The sequence below is a fragment of the Phocoena phocoena genome, chromosome 19 (genome assembly GCF_963924675.1).
Source record: "Phocoena phocoena chromosome 19, mPhoPho1.1, whole genome shotgun sequence".
Lineage (NCBI taxonomy): Eukaryota > Metazoa > Chordata > Mammalia > Artiodactyla > Phocoenidae > Phocoena > Phocoena phocoena.
In genome coordinates, this window is record NC_089237.1 from 39432287 (window position 1) to 39450471 (window position 18185).

General features: G+C 77.2%; 17 non-coding genes across 17 annotated transcripts; all 17 read right to left on the reverse strand.

Moving 5' to 3' along the window:
• Positions 1-678: 678 nt before the first annotated feature.
• LOC136139766 (5S ribosomal RNA) lies at positions 679-797 on the reverse strand. The gene has a single exon (XR_010657278.1). It is a non-coding gene; the product is annotated as a 5S ribosomal RNA (ribosomal RNA).
• A 901-nt stretch (positions 798-1698) lies between these two features.
• LOC136139767 (5S ribosomal RNA) lies at positions 1699-1817 on the reverse strand. Its single transcript, XR_010657279.1, has one exon. It is a non-coding gene; the product is annotated as a 5S ribosomal RNA (ribosomal RNA).
• Positions 1818-2718: 901 nt separating this feature from the next.
• LOC136139492 (5S ribosomal RNA) lies at positions 2719-2837 on the reverse strand. The gene has a single exon (XR_010657025.1). It is a non-coding gene; the product is annotated as a 5S ribosomal RNA (ribosomal RNA).
• A 901-nt stretch (positions 2838-3738) lies between these two features.
• LOC136139769 (5S ribosomal RNA) lies at positions 3739-3857 on the reverse strand. Its single transcript, XR_010657281.1, has one exon. It is a non-coding gene; the product is annotated as a 5S ribosomal RNA (ribosomal RNA).
• A 924-nt stretch (positions 3858-4781) lies between these two features.
• On the reverse strand, positions 4782-4900 carry LOC136139770 (5S ribosomal RNA). Its single transcript, XR_010657282.1, has one exon. It is a non-coding gene; the product is annotated as a 5S ribosomal RNA (ribosomal RNA).
• Positions 4901-5801: 901 nt separating this feature from the next.
• LOC136139771 (5S ribosomal RNA) lies at positions 5802-5920 on the reverse strand. Its single transcript, XR_010657283.1, has one exon. It is a non-coding gene; the product is annotated as a 5S ribosomal RNA (ribosomal RNA).
• Positions 5921-6844: 924 nt separating this feature from the next.
• LOC136139772 (5S ribosomal RNA) lies at positions 6845-6963 on the reverse strand. Its single transcript, XR_010657284.1, has one exon. It is a non-coding gene; the product is annotated as a 5S ribosomal RNA (ribosomal RNA).
• Positions 6964-7864: 901 nt separating this feature from the next.
• On the reverse strand, positions 7865-7983 carry LOC136139773 (5S ribosomal RNA). The gene has a single exon (XR_010657285.1). It is a non-coding gene; the product is annotated as a 5S ribosomal RNA (ribosomal RNA).
• Positions 7984-8907: 924 nt separating this feature from the next.
• LOC136139774 (5S ribosomal RNA) lies at positions 8908-9026 on the reverse strand. The gene has a single exon (XR_010657286.1). It is a non-coding gene; the product is annotated as a 5S ribosomal RNA (ribosomal RNA).
• A 924-nt stretch (positions 9027-9950) lies between these two features.
• LOC136139775 (5S ribosomal RNA) lies at positions 9951-10069 on the reverse strand. Its single transcript, XR_010657287.1, has one exon. It is a non-coding gene; the product is annotated as a 5S ribosomal RNA (ribosomal RNA).
• A 924-nt stretch (positions 10070-10993) lies between these two features.
• Positions 10994-11112, reverse strand: LOC136139776 (5S ribosomal RNA). The gene has a single exon (XR_010657288.1). It is a non-coding gene; the product is annotated as a 5S ribosomal RNA (ribosomal RNA).
• Positions 11113-12036: 924 nt separating this feature from the next.
• LOC136139777 (5S ribosomal RNA) lies at positions 12037-12155 on the reverse strand. The gene has a single exon (XR_010657289.1). It is a non-coding gene; the product is annotated as a 5S ribosomal RNA (ribosomal RNA).
• A 901-nt stretch (positions 12156-13056) lies between these two features.
• Positions 13057-13175, reverse strand: LOC136139778 (5S ribosomal RNA). The gene has a single exon (XR_010657290.1). It is a non-coding gene; the product is annotated as a 5S ribosomal RNA (ribosomal RNA).
• Positions 13176-14076: 901 nt separating this feature from the next.
• Positions 14077-14195, reverse strand: LOC136139493 (5S ribosomal RNA). Its single transcript, XR_010657026.1, has one exon. It is a non-coding gene; the product is annotated as a 5S ribosomal RNA (ribosomal RNA).
• A 901-nt stretch (positions 14196-15096) lies between these two features.
• On the reverse strand, positions 15097-15215 carry LOC136139780 (5S ribosomal RNA). The gene has a single exon (XR_010657292.1). It is a non-coding gene; the product is annotated as a 5S ribosomal RNA (ribosomal RNA).
• A 924-nt stretch (positions 15216-16139) lies between these two features.
• LOC136139781 (5S ribosomal RNA) lies at positions 16140-16258 on the reverse strand. Its single transcript, XR_010657293.1, has one exon. It is a non-coding gene; the product is annotated as a 5S ribosomal RNA (ribosomal RNA).
• A 901-nt stretch (positions 16259-17159) lies between these two features.
• On the reverse strand, positions 17160-17278 carry LOC136139782 (5S ribosomal RNA). The gene has a single exon (XR_010657294.1). It is a non-coding gene; the product is annotated as a 5S ribosomal RNA (ribosomal RNA).
• Positions 17279-18185: the final 907 nt, after the last annotated feature.

Here is an 18185-nt window from a genome sequence, read left to right on the forward strand (position 1 = left end):
AGGGACGTGGCCCCGGGGGCTTCGGGGCCCGGGGCCCGCGGTCCCTGGGGCATCGCCCCTGCCCGCCCACGCGGCGCTAGGCGCAGCCCGGCCGCAGCCCGGGCCGGCCCTGCTGCCCGACAGCAGCTGGCCCGAAGCCACTGGGAGCCACCATTGCGTCGCCACGGCCCCTCAGCCCCGGCAAGGCCACCCTTGCCCGCACACCACCCGCCGAGCTCAGGAGCCCGCCCCTGGTGGCCGGCAGGCCCGGGGAAGCGGCCCCGGCCCTCGATCCCGCTCCCGCACCCGGCCGCGGCGACACGGCGGAGGCGGGGCTTCTGCCGGAGGGAGCTGTGGCGGGACACACCGGCGCACAGGTGGCGGCAGCGGGGCTGGGCGCCAGTGGGGGCGGCCAGGTGCAGGTCGAGGGGCTCGCTGGCCGAAAGGACGGCAACCGGGCCCGCGGCGGATTCTGGGTCCGGGCCAGCCACCCCGGGAGCGTCCGGGGTGCGGCTGCCTTCCGGGGCCGCCTTCTGGCCGCCCGGCCGGCCGGGCCGGCGGGGAGCGGCCCCTCCGGCGCACGCGCGCCGTGGTGGGAGGGGCCTGAGGAGGTGGGGCCTGCAGCGGGGCCCGGCGGGGGCGGAGCCGGCGGCCACCGCCCGCGGGCGAGTAAAGGAGAAGGCGGAGCGGGAGGCAAAAAGCCTACAGCACCCGGTATTCCCAGGCGGTCTCCCATCCAAGTACTAACCAGGCCCGACCCTGCTTAGCTTCCGAGATCAGACGAGATCGGGCGCGTTCAGGGTGGTATGGCCGTAGACGGGGGCGGGGACCGCGGGCTGCCTCTTGAGGCCCAGTTGCGCTGGCGCTGGCGCCTTAGGGCCAGCCAGCCCGGCGGTCAGCCCGCCCAGGCAGGGGGAACGGACGTCTCGGGTATCGGGCGGTGGCGGAGGGTTTGGCCACCACCTCCCAGCCGAGGGCCGGCGTGACCCAGCAAACCCTTCGGCGCTTGGCGCCCCGCCCAAGATCCCGCACGTCGCTCACAGGGACGTGGCCCCGGGGGCTTCGGGGCCCGGGGCCCGCGGTCCCTGGGGCATCGCCCCTGCCCGCCCACGCGGCGCTAGGCGCAGCCCGGCCGCAGCCCGGGCCGGCCCTGCTGCCCGACAGCAGCTGGCCCGAAGCCACTGGGAGCCACCATTGCGTCGCCACGGCCCCTCAGCCCCGGCAAGGCCACCCTTGCCCGCACACCACCCGCCGAGCTCAGGAGCCCGCCCCTGGTGGCCGGCAGGCCCGGGGAAGCGGCCCCGGCCCTCGATCCCGCTCCCGCACCCGGCCGCGGCGACACGGCGGAGGCGGGGCTTCTGCCGGAGGGAGCTGTGGCGGGACACACCGGCGCACAGGTGGCGGCAGCGGGGCTGGGCGCCAGTGGGGGCGGCCAGGTGCAGGTCGAGGGGCTCGCTGGCCGAAAGGACGGCAACCGGGCCCGCGGCGGATTCTGGGTCCGGGCCAGCCACCCCGGGAGCGTCCGGGGTGCGGCTGCCTTCCGGGGCCGCCTTCTGGCCGCCCGGCCGGCCGGGCCGGCGGGGAGCGGCCCCTCCGGCGCACGCGCGCCGTGGTGGGAGGGGCCTGAGGAGGTGGGGCCTGCAGCGGGGCCCGGCGGGGGCGGAGCCGGCGGCCACCGCCCGCGGGCGAGTAAAGGAGAAGGCGGAGCGGGAGGCAAAAAGCCTACAGCACCCGGTATTCCCAGGCGGTCTCCCATCCAAGTACTAACCAGGCCCGACCCTGCTTAGCTTCCGAGATCAGACGAGATCGGGCGCGTTCAGGGTGGTATGGCCGTAGACGGGGGCGGGGACCGCGGGCTGCCTCTTGAGGCCCAGTTGCGCTGGCGCTGGCGCCTTAGGGCCAGCCAGCCCGGCGGTCAGCCCGCCCAGGCAGGGGGAACGGACGTCTCGGGTATCGGGCGGTGGCGGAGGGTTTGGCCACCACCTCCCAGACCGAGGGCCGGCGTGACCCAGCAAACCCTTCGGCGGCTTGGCGCCCCGCCCAAGATCCCGCACGTCGCTCACAGGGACGTGGCCCCGGGGGCTTCGGGGCCCGGGGCCCGCGGTCCCAGGGGCATCGCCCCTGCCCGCCCACAGCGGCGCTAGGCGCAGCCCGGCCGCAGCCCGGGCCGGCCCTGCTGCCCCGACAGCAGCTGGCCCGAAGCCACTGGGAGCCACCATTGCGTCGCCACGGCCCCTCAGCCCCGGCAAGGCCACCCTTGCCCGCACACCACCCGCCGAGCTCAGGAGCCCGCCCCTGGTGGCCGGCAGGCCCGGGGAAGCGGCCCCGGCCCTCGATCCCAGGCTCCCGCACCCGGCCGCGGCGTCACGGCGGAGGCGGGGCTTCTGCCGGAGGGAGCTGTGGCCACCGGCGCACAGGTGGCGGCAGCGGGGCTGGGCGCCAGTGGGGGCGGCCAGGTGCAGGTCGAGGGGCTCGCTGGCCGAAAGGACGGCAACCGGGCCCGCGGCGGATTCTGGGTCCGGGCCAGCCACCCCGGGAGCGTCCGGGGTGCGGCTGCCTTCCGGGGCCGCCTTCTGGCCGCCCGGCCGGCCGGGCCGGCGGGGAGCGGCCCCTCCGGCGCACGCGCGCCGTGGTGGGAGGGGCCTGAGGAGGTGGGGCCTGCAGCGGGGCCCGGCGGGGGCGGAGCCGGCGGCCACCGCCCGCGGGCGAGTAAAGGAGAAGGCGGAGCGGGAGGCAAAAAGCCTACAGCACCCGGTATTCCCAGGCGGTCTCCCATCCAAGTACTAACCAGGCCCGACCCTGCTTAGCTTCCGAGATCAGACGAGATCGGGCGCGTTCAGGGTGGTATGTCCGTAGACGGGGGCGGGGACCGCGGGCTGCCTCTTGAGGCCCAGTTGCGCTGGCGCTGGCGCCTTAGGGCCAGCCAGCCCGGCGGTCAGCCCGCCCAGGCAGGGGGAACGGACGTCTCGGGTATCGGGCGGTGGCGGAGGGTTTGGCCACCACCTCCCAGCCGAGGGCCGGCGTGACCCAGCAAACCCTTCGGTGCTTGGCGCCCCGCCCAAGATCCCGCACGTCGCTCACAGGGACGTGGCCCCGGGGGCTTCGGGGCCCGGGGCCCGCGGTCCCTGGGGCATCGCCCCTGCCCGCCCACGCGGCGCTAGGCGCAGCCCGGCCGCAGCCCGGGCCGGCCCTGCTGCCCGACAGCAGCTGGCCCGAAGCCACTGGGAGCCACCATTGCGTCGCCACGGCCCCTCAGCCCCGGCAAGGCCACCCTTGCCCGCACACCACCCGCCGAGCTCAGGAGCCCGCCCCTGGTGGCCGGCAGGCCCGGGGAAGCGGCCCCGGCCCTCGATCCCGCTCCCGCACCCGGCCGCGGCGACACGGCGGAGGCGGGGCTTCTGCCGGAGGGAGCTGTGGCGGGACACACCGGCGCACAGGTGGCGGCAGCGGGGCTGGGCGCCAGTGGGGGCGGCCAGGTGCAGGTCGAGGGGCTCGCTGGCCGAAAGGACGGCAACCGGGCCCGCGGCGGATTCTGGGTCCGGGCCAGCCACCCCGGGAGCGTCCGGGGTGCGGCTGCCTTCCGGGGCCGCCTTCTGGCCGCCCGGCCGGCCGGGCCGGCGGGGAGCGGCCCCTCCGGCGCACGCGCGCCGTGGTGGGAGGGGCCTGAGGAGGTGGGGCCTGCAGCGGGGCCCGGCGGGGGCGGAGCCGGCGGCCACCGCCCGCGGGCGAGTAAAGGAGAAGGCGGAGCGGGAGGCAAAAAGCCTACAGCACCCGGTATTCCCAGGCGGTCTCCCATCCAAGTACTAACCAGGCCCGACCCTGCTTAGCTTCCGAGATCAGACGAGATCGGGCGCGTTCAGGGTGGTATGGCCGTAGACGGGGGCGGGGACCGCGGGCTGCCTCTTGAGGCCCAGTTGCGCTGGCGCTGGCGCCTTAGGGCCAGCCAGCCCGGCGGTCAGCCCGCCCCGGCGGGACCCCGCCGCCCGCCCAGGCAGGGGGAACGGACGTCTCGGGTATCGGGCGGTGGCGGAGGGTTTGGCCACCACCTCCCAGCCGAGGGCCGGCGTGACCCAGCAAACCCTTCGGCGCTTGGCGCCCCGCCCAAGATCCCGCACGTCGCTCACAGGGACGTGGCCCCGGGGGCTTCGGGGCCCGGGGCCCGCGGTCCCTGGGGCATCGCCCCTGCCCGCCCACGCGGCGCTAGGCGCAGCCCGGCCGCAGCCCGGGCCGGCCCTGCTGCCCGACAGCAGCTGGCCCGAAGCCACTGGGAGCCACCATTGCGTCGCCACGGCCCCTCAGCCCCGGCAAGGCCACCCTTGCCCGCACACCACCCGCCGAGCTCAGGAGCCCGCCCCTGGTGGCCGGCAGGCCCGGGGAAGCGGCCCCGGCCCTCGATCCCGCTCCCGCACCCGGCCGCGGCGACACGGCGGAGGCGGGGCTTCTGCCGGAGGGAGCTGTGGCGGGACACACCGGCGCACAGGTGGCGGCAGCGGGGCTGGGCGCCAGTGGGGGCGGCCAGGTGCAGGTCGAGGGGCTCGCTGGCCGAAAGGACGGCAACCGGGCCCGCGGCGGATTCTGGGTCCGGGCCAGCCACCCCGGGAGCGTCCGGGGTGCGGCTGCCTTCCGGGGCCGCCTTCTGGCCGCCCGGCCGGCCGGGCCGGCGGGGAGCGGCCCCTCCGGCGCACGCGCGCCGTGGTGGGAGGGGCCTGAGGAGGTGGGGCCTGCAGCGGGGCCCGGCGGGGGCGGAGCCGGCGGCCACCGCCCGCGGGCGGGTAAAGGAGAAGGCGGAGCGGGAGGCAAAAAGCCTACAGCACCCGGTATTCCCAGGCGGTCTCCCATCCAAGTACTAACCAGGCCCGACCCTGCTTAGCTTCCGAGATCAGACGAGATCGGGCGCGTTCAGGGTGGTATGGCCGTAGACGGGGGCGGGGACCGCGGGCTGCCTCTTGAGGCCCAGTTGCGCTGGCGCTGGCGCCTTAGGGCCAGCCAGCCCGGCGGTCAGCCCGCCCAGGCAGGGGGAACGGACGTCTCGGGTATCGGGCGGTGGCGGAGGGTTTGGCCACCACCTCCCAGCCGAGGGCCGGCGTGACCCAGCAAACCCTTCGGCGCTTGGCGCCCCGCCCAAGATCCCGCACGTCGCTCACAGGGACGTGGCCCCGGGGGCTTCGGGGCCCGGGGCCCGCGGTCCCTGGGGCATCGCCCCTGCCCGCCCACGCGGCGCTAGGCGCAGCCCGGCCGCAGCCCGGGCCGGCCCTGCTGCCCGACAGCAGCTGGCCCGAAGCCACTGGGAGCCACCATTGCGTCGCCACGGCCCCTCAGCCCCGGCAAGGCCACCCTTGCCCGCACACCACCCGCCGAGCTCAGGAGCCCGCCCCTGGTGGCCGGCAGGCCCGGGGAAGCGGCCCCGGCCCTCGATCCCGCTCCCGCACCCGGCCGCGGCGACACGGCGGAGGCGGGGCTTCTGCCGGAGGGAGCTGTGGCGGGACACACCGGCGCACAGGTGGCGGCAGCGGGGCTGGGCGCCAGTGGGGGCGGCCAGGTGCAGGTCGAGGGGCTCGCTGGCCGAAAGGACGGCAACCGGGCCCGCGGCGGATTCTGGGTCCGGGCCAGCCACCCCGGGAGCGTCCGGGGTGCGGCTGCCTTCCGGGGCCGCCTTCTGGCCGCCCGGCCGGCCGGGCCGGCGGGGAGCGGCCCCTCCGGCGCACGCGCGCCGTGGTGGGAGGGGCCTGAGGAGGTGGGGCCTGCAGCGGGGCCCGGCGGGGGCGGAGCCGGCGGCCACCGCCCGCGGGCGAGTAAAGGAGAAGGCGGAGCGGGAGGCAAAAAGCCTACAGCACCCGGTATTCCCAGGCGGTCTCCCATCCAAGTACTAACCAGGCCCGACCCTGCTTAGCTTCCGAGATCAGACGAGATCGGGCGCGTTCAGGGTGGTATGGCCGTAGACGGGGGCGGGGACCGCGGGCTGCCTCTTGAGGCCCAGTTGCGCTGGCGCTGGCGCCTTAGGGCCAGCCAGCCCGGCGGTCAGCCCGCCCCGGCGGGACCCCGCCGCCCGCCCAGGCAGGGGGAACGGACGTCTCGGGTATCGGGCGGTGGCGGAGGGTTTGGCCACCACCTCCCAGCCGAGGGCCGGCGTGACCCAGCAAACCCTTCGGCGCTTGGCGCCCCGCCCAAGATCCCGCACGTCGCTCACAGGGACGTGGCCCCGGGGGCTTTGGGGCCCGGGGCCCGCGGTCCCTGGGGCATCGCCCCTGCCCGCCCACGCGGCGCTAGGCGCAGCCCGGCCGCAGCCCGGGCCGGCCCTGCTGCCCGACAGCAGCTGGCCCGAAGCCACTGGGAGCCACCATTGCGTCGCCACGGCCCCTCAGCCCCGGCAAGGCCACCCTTGCCCGCACACCACCCGCCGAGCTCAGGAGCCCGCCCCTGGTGGCCGGCAGGCCCGGGGAAGCGGCCCCGGCCCTCGATCCCGCTCCCGCACCCGGCCGCGGCGACACGGCGGAGGCGGGGCTTCTGCCGGAGGGAGCTGTGGCGGGACACACCGGCGCACAGGTGGCGGCAGCGGGGCTGGGCGCCAGTGGGGGCGGCCAGGTGCAGGTCGAGGGGCTCGCTGGCCGAAAGGACGGCAACCGGGCCCGCGGCGGATTCTGGGTCCGGGCCAGCCACCCCGGGAGCGTCCGGGGTGCGGCTGCCTTCCGGGGCCGCCTTCTGGCCGCCCGGCCGGCCGGGCCGGCGGGGAGCGGCCCCTCCGGCGCACGCGCGCCGTGGTGGGAGGGGCCTGAGGAGGTGGGGCCTGCAGCGGGGCCCGGCGGGGGCGGAGCCGGCGGCCACCGCCCGCGGGCGAGTAAAGGAGAAGGCGGAGCGGGAGGCAAAAAGCCTACAGCACCCGGTATTCCCAGGCGGTCTCCCATCCAAGTACTAACCAGGCCCGACCCTGCTTAGCTTCCGAGATCAGACGAGATCGGGCGCGTTCAGGGTGGTATGGCCGTAGACGGGGGCGGGGACCGCGGGCTGCCTCTTGAGGCCCAGTTGCGCTGGCGCTGGCGCCTTAGGGCCAGCCAGCCCGGCGGTCAGCCCGCCCAGGCAGGGGGAACGGACGTCTCGGGTATCGGGCGGTGGCGGAGGGTTTGGCCACCACCTCCCAGCCGAGGGCCGGCGTGACCCAGCAAACCCTTCGGCGCTTGGCGCCCCGCCCAAGATCCCGCACGTCGCTCACAGGGACGTGGCCCCGGGGGCTTCGGGGCCCGGGGCCCGCGGTCCCTGGGGCATCGCCCCTGCCCGCCCACGCGGCGCTAGGCGCAGCCCGGCCGCAGCCCGGGCCGGCCCTGCTGCCCGACAGCAGCTGGCCCGAAGCCACTGGGAGCCACCATTGCGTCGCCACGGCCCCTCAGCCCCGGCAAGGCCACCCTTGCCCGCACACCACCCGCCGAGCTCAGGAGCCCGCCCCTGGTGGCCGGCAGGCCCGGGGAAGCGGCCCCGGCCCTCGATCCCGCTCCCGCACCCGGCCGCGGCGACACGGCGGAGGCGGGGCTTCTGCCGGAGGGAGCTGTGGCGGGACACACCGGCGCACAGGTGGCGGCAGCGGGGCTGGGCGCCAGTGGGGGCGGCCAGGTGCAGGTCGAGGGGCTCGCTGGCCGAAAGGACGGCAACCGGGCCCGCGGCGGATTCTGGGTCCGGGCCAGCCACCCCGGGAGCGTCCGGGGTGCGGCTGCCTTCCGGGGCCGCCTTCTGGCCGCCCGGCCGGCCGGGCCGGCGGGGAGCGGCCCCTCCGGCGCACGCGCGCCGTGGTGGGAGGGGCCTGAGGAGGTGGGGCCTGCAGCGGGGCCCGGCGGGGGCGGAGCCGGCGGCCACCGCCCGCGGGCGAGTAAAGGAGAAGGCGGAGCGGGAGGCAAAAAGCCTACAGCACCCGGTATTCCCAGGCGGTCTCCCATCCAAGTACTAACCAGGCCCGACCCTGCTTAGCTTCCGAGATCAGACGAGATCGGGCGCGTTCAGGGTGGTATGGCCGTAGACGGGGGCGGGGACCGCGGGCTGCCTCTTGAGGCCCAGTTGCGCTGGCGCTGGCGCCTTAGGGCCAGCCAGCCCGGCGGTCAGCCCGCCCCGGCGGGACCCCGCCGCCCGCCCAGGCAGGGGGAACGGACGTCTCGGGTATCGGGCGGTGGCGGAGGGTTTGGCCACCACCTCCCAGCCGAGGGCCGGCGTGACCCAGCAAACCCTTCGGCGCTTGGCGCCCCGCCCAAGATCCCGCACGTCGCTCACAGGGACGTGGCCCCGGAGGCTTCGGGGCCCGGGGCCCGCGGTCCCTGGGGCATCGCCCCTGCCCGCCCACGCGGCGCTAGGCGCAGCCCGGCCGCAGCCCGGGCCGGCCCTGCTGCCCGACTGCAGCTGGCCCGAAGCCACTGGGAGCCACCATTGCGTCGCCACGGCCCCTCAGCCCCGGCAAGGCCACCCTTGCCCGCACACCACCCGCCGAGCTCAGGAGCCCGCCCCTGGTGGCCGGCAGGCCCGGGGAAGCGGCCCCGGCCCTCGATCCCGCTCCCGCACCCGGCCGCGGCGACACGGCGGAGGCGGGGCTTCTGCCGGAGGGAGCTGTGGCGGGACACACCGGCGCACAGGTGGCGGCAGCGGGGCTGGGCGCCAGTGGGGGCGGCCAGGTGCAGGTCGAGGGGCTCGCTGGCCGAAAGGACGGCAACCGGGCCCGCGGCGGATTCTGGGTCCGGGCCAGCCACCCCGGGAGCGTCCGGGGTGCGGCTGCCTTCCGGGGCCGCCTTCTGGCCGCCCGGCCGGCCGGGCCGGCGGGGAGCGGCCCCTCCGGCGCACGCGCGCCGTGGTGGGAGGGGCCTGAGGAGGTGGGGCCTGCAGCGGGGCCCGGCGGGGGCGGAGCCGGCGGCGACCGCCCGCGGGCGAGTAAAGGAGAAGGCGGAGCGGGAGGCAAAAAGCCTACAGCACCCGGTATTCCCAGGCGGTCTCCCATCCAAGTACTAACCAGGCCCGACCCTGCTTAGCTTCCGAGATCAGACGAGATCGGGCGCGTTCAGGGTGGTATGGCCGTAGACGGGGGCGGGGACCGCGGGCTGCCTCTTGAGGCCCAGTTGCGCTGGCGCTGGCGCCTTAGGGCCAGCCAGCCCGGCGGTCAGCCCGCCCCGGCGGGACCCCGCCGCCCGCCCAGGCAGGGGGAACGGACGTCTCGGGTATCGGGCGGTGGCGGAGGGTTTGGCCACCACCTCCCAGCCGAGGGCCGGCGTGACCCAGCAAACCCTTCGGCGCTTGGCGCCCCGCCCAAGATCCCGCACGTCGCTCACAGGGACGTGGCCCCGGGGGCTTCGGGGCCCGGGGCCCGCGGTCCCTGGGGCATCGCCCCTGCCCGCCCACGCGGCGCTAGGCGCAGCCCGGCCGCAGCCCGGGCCGGCCCTGCTGCCCGACAGCAGCTGGCCCGAAGCCACTGGGAGCCACCATTGCGTCGCCACGGCCCCTCAGCCCCGGCAAGGCCACCCTTGCCCGCACACCACCCGCCGAGCTCAGGAGCCCGCCCCTGGTGGCCGGCAGGCCCGGGGAAGCGGCCCCGGCCCTCGATCCCGCTCCCGCACCCGGCCGCGGCGACACGGCGGAGGCGGGGCTTCTGCCGGAGGGAGCTGTGGCGGGACACACCGGCGCACAGGTGGCGGCAGCGGGGCTGGGCGCCAGTGGGGGCGGCCAGGTGCAGGTCGAGGGGCTCGCTGGCCGAAAGGACGGCAACCGGGCCCGCGGCGGATTCTGGGTCCGGGCCAGCCACCCCGGGAGCGTCCGGGGTGCGGCTGCCTTCCGGGGCCGCCTTCTGGCCGCCCGGCCGGCCGGGCCGGCGGGGAGCGGCCCCTCCGGCGCACGCGCGCCGTGGTGGGAGGGGCCTGAGGAGGTGGGGCCTGCAGCGGGGCCCGGCGGGGGCGGAGCCGGCGGCCACCGCCCGCGGGCGAGTAAAGGAGAAGGCGGAGCGGGAGGCAAAAAGCCTACAGCACCCGGTATTCCCAGGCGGTCTCCCATCCAAGTACTAACCAGGCCCGACCCTGCTTAGCTTCCGAGATCAGACGAGATCGGGCGCGTTCAGGGTGGTATGGCCGTAGACGGGGGCGGGGACCGCGGGCTGCCTCTTGAGGCCCAGTTGCGCTGGCGCTGGCGCCTTAGGGCCAGCCAGCCCGGCGGTCAGCCCGCCCCGGCGGGACCCCGCCGCCCGCCCAGGCAGGGGGAACGGACGTCTCGGGTATCGGGCGGTGGCGGAGGGTTTGGCCACCACCTCCCAGCCGAGGGCCGGCGTGACCCAGCAAACCCTTCGGCGCTTGGCGCCCCGCCCAAGATCCCGCACGTCGCTCACAGGGACGTGGCCCCGGAGGCTTCGGGGCCCGGGGCCCGCGGTCCCTGGGGCATCGCCCCTGCCCGCCCACGCGGCGCTAGGCGCAGCCCGGCCGCAGCCCGGGCCGGCCCTGCTGCCCCACTGCAGCTGGCCCGAAGCCACTGGGAGCCACCATTGCGTCGCCACGGCCCCTCAGCCCCGGCAAGGCCACCCTTGCCCGCACACCACCCGCCGAGCTCAGGAGCCCGCCCCTGGTGGCCGGCAGGCCCGGGGAAGCGGCCCCGGCCCTCGATCCCGCTCCCGCACCCGGCCGCGGCGACACGGCGGAGGCGGGGCTTCTGCCGGAGGGAGCTGTGGCGGGACACACCGGCGCACAGGTGGCGGCAGCGGGGCTGGGCGCCAGTGGGGGCGGCCAGGTGCAGGTCGAGGGGCTCGCTGGCCGAAAGGACGGCAACCGGGCCCGCGGCGGATTCTGGGTCCGGGCCAGCCACCCCGGGAGCGTCCGGGGTGCGGCTGCCTTCCGGGGCCGCCTTCTGGCCGCCCGGCCGGCCGGGCCGGCGGGGAGCGGCCCCTCCGGCGCACGCGCGCCGTGGTGGGAGGGGCCTGAGGAGGTGGGGCCTGCAGCGGGGCCCGGCGGGGGCGGAGCCGGCGGCCACCGCCCGCGGGCGAGTAAAGGAGAAGGCGGAGCGGGAGGCAAAAAGCCTACAGCACCCGGTATTCCCAGGCGGTCTCCCATCCAAGTACTAACCAGGCCCGACCCTGCTTAGCTTCCGAGATCAGACGAGATCGGGCGCGTTCAGGGTGGTATGGCCGTAGACGGGGGCGGGGACCGCGGGCTGCCTCTTGAGGCCCAGTTGCGCTGGCGCTGGCGCCTTAGGGCCAGCCAGCCCGGCGGTCAGCCCGCCCCGGCGGGACCCCGCCGCCCGCCCAGGCAGGGGGAACGGACGTCTCGGGTATCGGGCGGTGGCGGAGGGTTTGGCCACCACCTCCCAGCCGAGGGCCGGCGTGACCCAGCAAACCCTTCGGCGCTTGGCGCCCCGCCCAAGATCCCGCACGTCGCTCACAGGGACGTGGCCCCGGAGGCTTCGGGGCCCGGGGCCCGCGGTCCCTGGGGCATCGCCCCTGCCCGCCCACGCGGCGCTAGGCGCAGCCCGGCCGCAGCCCGGGCCGGCCCTGCTGCCCCACTGCAGCTGGCCCGAAGCCACTGGGAGCCACCATTGCGTCGCCACGGCCCCTCAGCCCCGGCAAGGCCACCCTTGCCCGCACACCACCCGCCGAGCTCAGGAGCCCGCCCCTGGTGGCCGGCAGGCCCGGGGAAGCGGCCCCGGCCCTCGATCCCGCTCCCGCACCCGGCCGCGGCGACACGGCGGAGGCGGGGCTTCTGCCGGAGGGAGCTGTGGCGGGACACACCGGCGCACAGGTGGCGGCAGCGGGGCTGGGCGCCAGTGGGGGCGGCCAGGTGCAGGTCGAGGGGCTCGCTGGCCGAAAGGACGGCAACCGGGCCCGCGGCGGATTCTGGGTCCGGGCCAGCCACCCCGGGAGCGTCCGGGGTGCGGCTGCCTTCCGGGGCCGCCTTCTGGCCGCCCGGCCGGCCGGGCCGGCGGGGAGCGGCCCCTCCGGCGCACGCGCGCCGTGGTGGGAGGGGCCTGAGGAGGTGGGGCCTGCAGCGGGGCCCGGCGGGGGCGGAGCCGGCGGCCACCGCCCGCGGGCGAGTAAAGGAGAAGGCGGAGCGGGAGGCAAAAAGCCTACAGCACCCGGTATTCCCAGGCGGTCTCCCATCCAAGTACTAACCAGGCCCGACCCTGCTTAGCTTCCGAGATCAGACGAGATCGGGCGCGTTCAGGGTGGTATGGCCGTAGACGGGGGCGGGGACCGCGGGCTGCCTCTTGAGGCCCAGTTGCGCTGGCGCTGGCGCCTTAGGGCCAGCCAGCCCGGCGGTCAGCCCGCCCAGGCAGGGGGAACGGACGTCTCGGGTATCGGGCGGTGGCGGAGGGTTTGGCCACCACCTCCCAGCCGAGGGCCGGCGTGACCCAGCAAACCCTTCGGCGCTTGGCGCCCCGCCCAAGATCCCGCACGTCGCTCACAGGGACGTGGCCCCGGGGGCTTCGGGGCCCGGGGCCCGCGGTCCCTGGGGCATCGCCCCTGCCCGCCCACGCGGCGCTAGGCGCAGCCCGGCCGCAGCCCGGGCCGGCCCTGCTGCCCGACAGCAGCTGGCCCGAAGCCACTGGGAGCCACCATTGCGTCGCCACGGCCCCTCAGCCCCGGCAAGGCCACCCTTGCCCGCACACCACCCGCCGAGCTCAGGAGCCCGCCCCTGGTGGCCGGCAGGCCCGGGGAAGCGGCCCCGGCCCTCGATCCCGCTCCCGCACCCGGCCGCGGCGACACGGCGGAGGCGGGGCTTCTGCCGGAGGGAGCTGTGGCGGGACACACCGGCGCACAGGTGGCGGCAGCGGGGCTGGGCGCCAGTGGGGGCGGCCAGGTGCAGGTCGAGGGGCTCGCTGGCCGAAAGGACGGCAACCGGGCCCGCGGCGGATTCTGGGTCCGGGCCAGCCACCCCGGGAGCGTCCGGGGTGCGGCTGCCTTCCGGGGCCGCCTTCTGGCCGCCCGGCCGGCCGGGCCGGCGGGGAGCGGCCCCTCCGGCGCACGCGCGCCGTGGTGGGAGGGGCCTGAGGAGGTGGGGCCTGCAGCGGGGCCCGGCGGGGGCGGAGCCGGCGGCCACCGCCCGCGGGCGAGTAAAGGAGAAGGCGGAGCGGGAGGCAAAAAGCCTACAGCACCCGGTATTCCCAGGCGGTCTCCCATCCAAGTACTAACCAGGCCCGACCCTGCTTAGCTTCCGAGATCAGACGAGATCGGGCGCGTTCAGGGTGGTATGGCCGTAGACGGGGGCGGGGACCGCGGGCTGCCTCTTGAGGCCCAGTTGCGCTGGCGCTGGCGCCTTAGGGCCAGCCAGCCCGGCGGTCAGCCCGCCCAGGCAGGGGGAACGGACGTCTCGGGTATCGGGCGGTGGCGGAGGGTTTGGCCACCACCTCCCAGCCGAGGGCCGGCGTGACCCAGCAAACCCTTCGGCGCTTGGCGCCCCGCCCAAGATCCCGCACGTCGCTCACAGGGACGTGGCCCCGGGGGCTTCGGGGCCCGGGGCCCGCGGTCCCTGGGGCATCGCCCCTGCCCGCCCACGCGGCGCTAGGCGCAGCCCGGCCGCAGCCCGGGCCGGCCCTGCTGCCCGACAGCAGCTGGCCCGAAGCCACTGGGAGCCACCATTGCGTCGCCACGGCCCCTCAGCCCCGGCAAGGCCACCCTTGCCCGCACACCACCCGCCGAGCTCAGGAGCCCGCCCCTGGTGGCCGGCAGGCCCGGGGAAGCGGCCCCGGCCCTCGATCCCGCTCCCGCACCCGGCCGCGGCGACACGGCGGAGGCGGGGCTTCTGCCGGAGGGAGCTGTGGCGGGACACACCGGCGCACAGGTGGCGGCAGCGGGGCTGGGCGCCAGTGGGGGCGGCCAGGTGCAGGTCGAGGGGCTCGCTGGCCGAAAGGACGGCAACCGGGCCCGCGGCGGATTCTGGGTCCGGGCCAGCCACCCCGGGAGCGTCCGGGGTGCGGCTGCCTTCCGGGGCCGCCTTCTGGCCGCCCGGCCGGCCGGGCCGGCGGGGAGCGGCCCCTCCGGCGCACGCGCGCCGTGGTGGGAGGGGCCTGAGGAGGTGGGGCCTGCAGCGGGGCCCGGCGGGGGCGGAGCCGGCGGCCACCGCCCGCGGGCGAGTAAAGGAGAAGGCGGAGCGGGAGGCAAAAAGCCTACAGCACCCGGTATTCCCAGGCGGTCTCCCATCCAAGTACTAACCAGGCCCGACCCTGCTTAGCTTCCGAGATCAGACGAGATCGGGCGCGTTCAGGGTGGTATGTCCGTAGACGGGGGCGGGGACCGCGGGCTGCCTCTTGAGGCCCAGTTGCGCTGGCGCTGGCGCCTTAGGGCCAGCCAGCCCGGCGGTCAGCCCGCCCAGGCAGGGGGAACGGACGTCTCGGGTATCGGGCGGTGGCGGAGGGTTTGGCCACCACCTCCCAGCCGAGGGCCGGCGTGACCCAGCAAACCCTTCGGCGCTTGGCGCCCCGCCCAAGATCCCGCACGTCGCTCACAGGGACGTGGCCCCGGGGGCTTCGGGGCCCGGGGCCCGCGGTCCCTGGGGCATCGCCCCTGCCCGCCCACGCGGCGCTAGGCGCAGCCCGGCCGCAGCCCGGGCCGGCCCTGCTGCCCGACAGCAGCTGGCCCGAAGCCACTGGGAGCCACCATTGCGTCGCCACGGCCCCTCAGCCCCGGCAAGGCCACCCTTGCCCGCACACCACCCGCCGAGCTCAGGAGCCCGCCCCTGGTGGCCGGCAGGCCCGGGGAAGCGGCCCCGGCCCTCGATCCCGCTCCCGCACCCGGCCGCGGCGACACGGCGGAGGCGGGGCTTCTGCCGGAGGGAGCTGTGGCGGGACACACCGGCGCACAGGTGGCGGCAGCGGGGCTGGGCGCCAGTGGGGGCGGCCAGGTGCAGGTCGAGGGGCTCGCTGGCCGAAAGGACGGCAACCGGGCCCGCGGCGGATTCTGGGTCCGGGCCAGCCACCCCGGGAGCGTCCGGGGTGCGGCTGCCTTCCGGGGCCGCCTTCTGGCCGCCCGGCCGGCCGGGCCGGCGGGGAGCGGCCCCTCCGGCGCACGCGCGCCGTGGTGGGAGGGGCCTGAGGAGGTGGGGCCTGCAGCGGGGCCCGGCGGGGGCGGAGCCGGCGGCCACCGCCCGCGGGCGAGTAAAGGAGAAGGCGGAGCGGGAGGCAAAAAGCCTACAGCACCCGGTATTCCCAGGCGGTCTCCCATCCAAGTACTAACCAGGCCCGACCCTGCTTAGCTTCCGAGATCAGACGAGATCGGGCGCGTTCAGGGTGGTATGGCCGTAGACGGGGGCGGGGACCGCGGGCTGCCTCTTGAGGCCCAGTTGCGCTGGCGCTGGCGCCTTAGGGCCAGCCAGCCCGGCGGTCAGCCCGCCCCGGCGGGACCCCGCCGCCCGCCCAGGCAGGGGGAACGGACGTCTCGGGTATCGGGCGGTGGCGGAGGGTTTGGCCACCACCTCCCAGCCGAGGGCCGGCGTGACCCAGCAAACCCTTCGGCGCTTGGCGCCCCGCCCAAGATCCCGCACGTCGCTCACAGGGACGTGGCCCCGGGGGCTTCGGGGCCCGGGGCCCGCGGTCCCTGGGGCATCGCCCCTGCCCGCCCACGCGGCGCTAGGCGCAGCCCGGCCGCAGCCCGGGCCGGCCCTGCTGCCCGACAGCAGCTGGCCCGAAGCCACTGGGAGCCACCATTGCGTCGCCACGGCCCCTCAGCCCCGGCAAGGCCACCCTTGCCCGCACACCACCCGCCGAGCTCAGGAGCCCGCCCCTGGTGGCCGGCAGGCCCGGGGAAGCGGCCCCGGCCCTCGATCCCGCTCCCGCACCCGGCCGCGGCGACACGGCGGAGGCGGGGCTTCTGCCGGAGGGAGCTGTGGCGGGACACACCGGCGCACAGGTGGCGGCAGCGGGGCTGGGCGCCAGTGGGGGCGGCCAGGTGCAGGTCGAGGGGCTCGCTGGCCGAAAGGACGGCAACCGGGCCCGCGGCGGATTCTGGGTCCGGGCCAGCCACCCCGGGAGCGTCCGGGGTGCGGCTGCCTTCCGGGGCCGCCTTCTGGCCGCCCGGCCGGCCGGGCCGGCGGGGAGCGGCCCCTCCGGCGCACGCGCGCCGTGGTGGGAGGGGCCTGAGGAGGTGGGGCCTGCAGCGGGGCCCGGCGGGGGCGGAGCCGGCGGCCACCGCCCGCGGGCGGGTAAAGGAGAAGGCGGAGCGGGAGGCAAAAAGCCTACAGCACCCGGTATTCCCAGGCGGTCTCCCATCCAAGTACTAACCAGGCCCGACCCTGCTTAGCTTCCGAGATCAGACGAGATCGGGCGCGTTCAGGGTGGTATGGCCGTAGACGGGGGCGGGGACCGCGGGCTGCCTCTTGAGGCCCAGTTGCGCTGGCGCTGGCGCCTTAGGGCCAGCCAGCCCGGCGGTCAGCCCGCCCAGGCAGGGGGAACGGACGTCTCGGGTATCGGGCGGTGGCGGAGGGTTTGGCCACCACCTCCCAGCCGAGGGCCGGCGTGACCCAGCAAACCCTTCGGCGCTTGGCGCCCCGCCCAAGATCCCGCACGTCGCTCACAGGGACGTGGCCCCGGGGGCTTCGGGGCCCGGGGCCCGCGGTCCCTGGGGCATCGCCCCTGCCCGCCCACGCGGCGCTAGGCGCAGCCCGGCCGCAGCCCGGGCCGGCCCTGCTGCCCGACAGCAGCTGGCCCGAAGCCACTGGGAGCCACCATTGCGTCGCCACGGCCCCTCAGCCCCGGCAAGGCCACCCTTGCCCGCACACCACCCGCCGAGCTCAGGAGCCCGCCCCTGGTGGCCGGCAGGCCCGGGGAAGCGGCCCCGGCCCTCGATCCCGCTCCCGCACCCGGCCGCGGCGACACGGCGGAGGCGGGGCTTCTGCCGGAGGGAGCTGTGGCGGGACACACCGGCGCACAGGTGGCGGCAGCGGGGCTGGGCGCCAGTGGGGGCGGCCAGGTGCAGGTCGAGGGGCTCGCTGGCCGAAAGGACGGCAACCGGGCCCGCGGCGGATTCTGGGTCCGGGCCAGCCACCCCGGGAGCGTCCGGGGTGCGGCTGCCTTCCGGGGCCGCCTTCTGGCCGCCCGGCCGGCCGGGCCGGCGGGGAGCGGCCCCTCCGGCGCACGCGCGCCGTGGTGGGAGGGGCCTGAGGAGGTGGGGCCTGCAGCGGGGCCCGGCGGGGGCGGAGCCGGCGGCCACCGCCCGCGGGCGAGTAAAGGAGAAGGCGGAGCGGGAGGCAAAAAGCCTACAGCACCCGGTATTCCCAGGCGGTCTCCCATCCAAGTACTAACCAGGCCCGACCCTGCTTAGCTTCCGAGATCAGACGAGATCGGGCGCGTTCAGGGTGGTATGGCCGTAGACGGGGGCGGGGACCGCGGGCTGCCTCTTGAGGCCCAGTTGCGCTGGCGCTGGCGCCTTAGGGCCAGCCAGCCCGGCGGTCAGCCCGCCCCGGCGGGACCCCGCCGCCCGCCCAGGCAGGGGGAACGGACGTCTCGGGTATCGGGCGGTGGCGGAGGGTTTGGCCACCACCTCCCAGCCGAGGGCCGGCGTGACCCAGCAAACCCTTCGGCGCTTGGCGCCCCGCCCAAGATCCCGCACGTCGCTCACAGGGACGTGGCCCCGGGGGCTTCGGGGCCCGGGGCCCGCGGTCCCTGGGGCATCGCCCCTGCCCGCCCACGCGGCGCTAGGCGCAGCCCGGCCGCAGCCCGGGCCGGCCCTGCTGCCCGACAGCAGCTGGCCCGAAGCCACTGGGAGCCACCATTGCGTCGCCACGGCCCCTCAGCCCCGGCAAGGCCACCCTTGCCCGCACACCACCCGCCGAGCTCAGGAGCCCGCCCCTGGTGGCCGGCAGGCCCGGGGAAGCGGCCCCGGCCCTCGATCCCGCTCCCGCACCCGGCCGCGGCGACACGGCGGAGGCGGGGCTTCTGCCGGAGGGAGCTGTGGCGGGACACACCGGCGCACAGGTGGCGGCAGCGGGGCTGGGCGCCAGTGGGGGCGGCCAGGTGCAGGTCGAGGGGCTCGCTGGCCGAAAGGACGGCAACCGGGCCCGCGGCGGATTCTGGGTCCGGGCCAGCCACCCCGGGAGCGTCCGGGGTGCGGCTGCCTTCCGGGGCCGCCTTCTGGCCGCCCGGCCGGCCGGGCCGGCGGGGAGCGGCCCCTCCGGCGCACGCGCGCCGTGGTGGGAGGGGCCTGAGGAGGTGGGGCCTGCAGCGGGGCCCGGCGGGGGCGGAGCCGGCGGCCACCGCCCGCGGGCGAGTAAAGGAGAAGG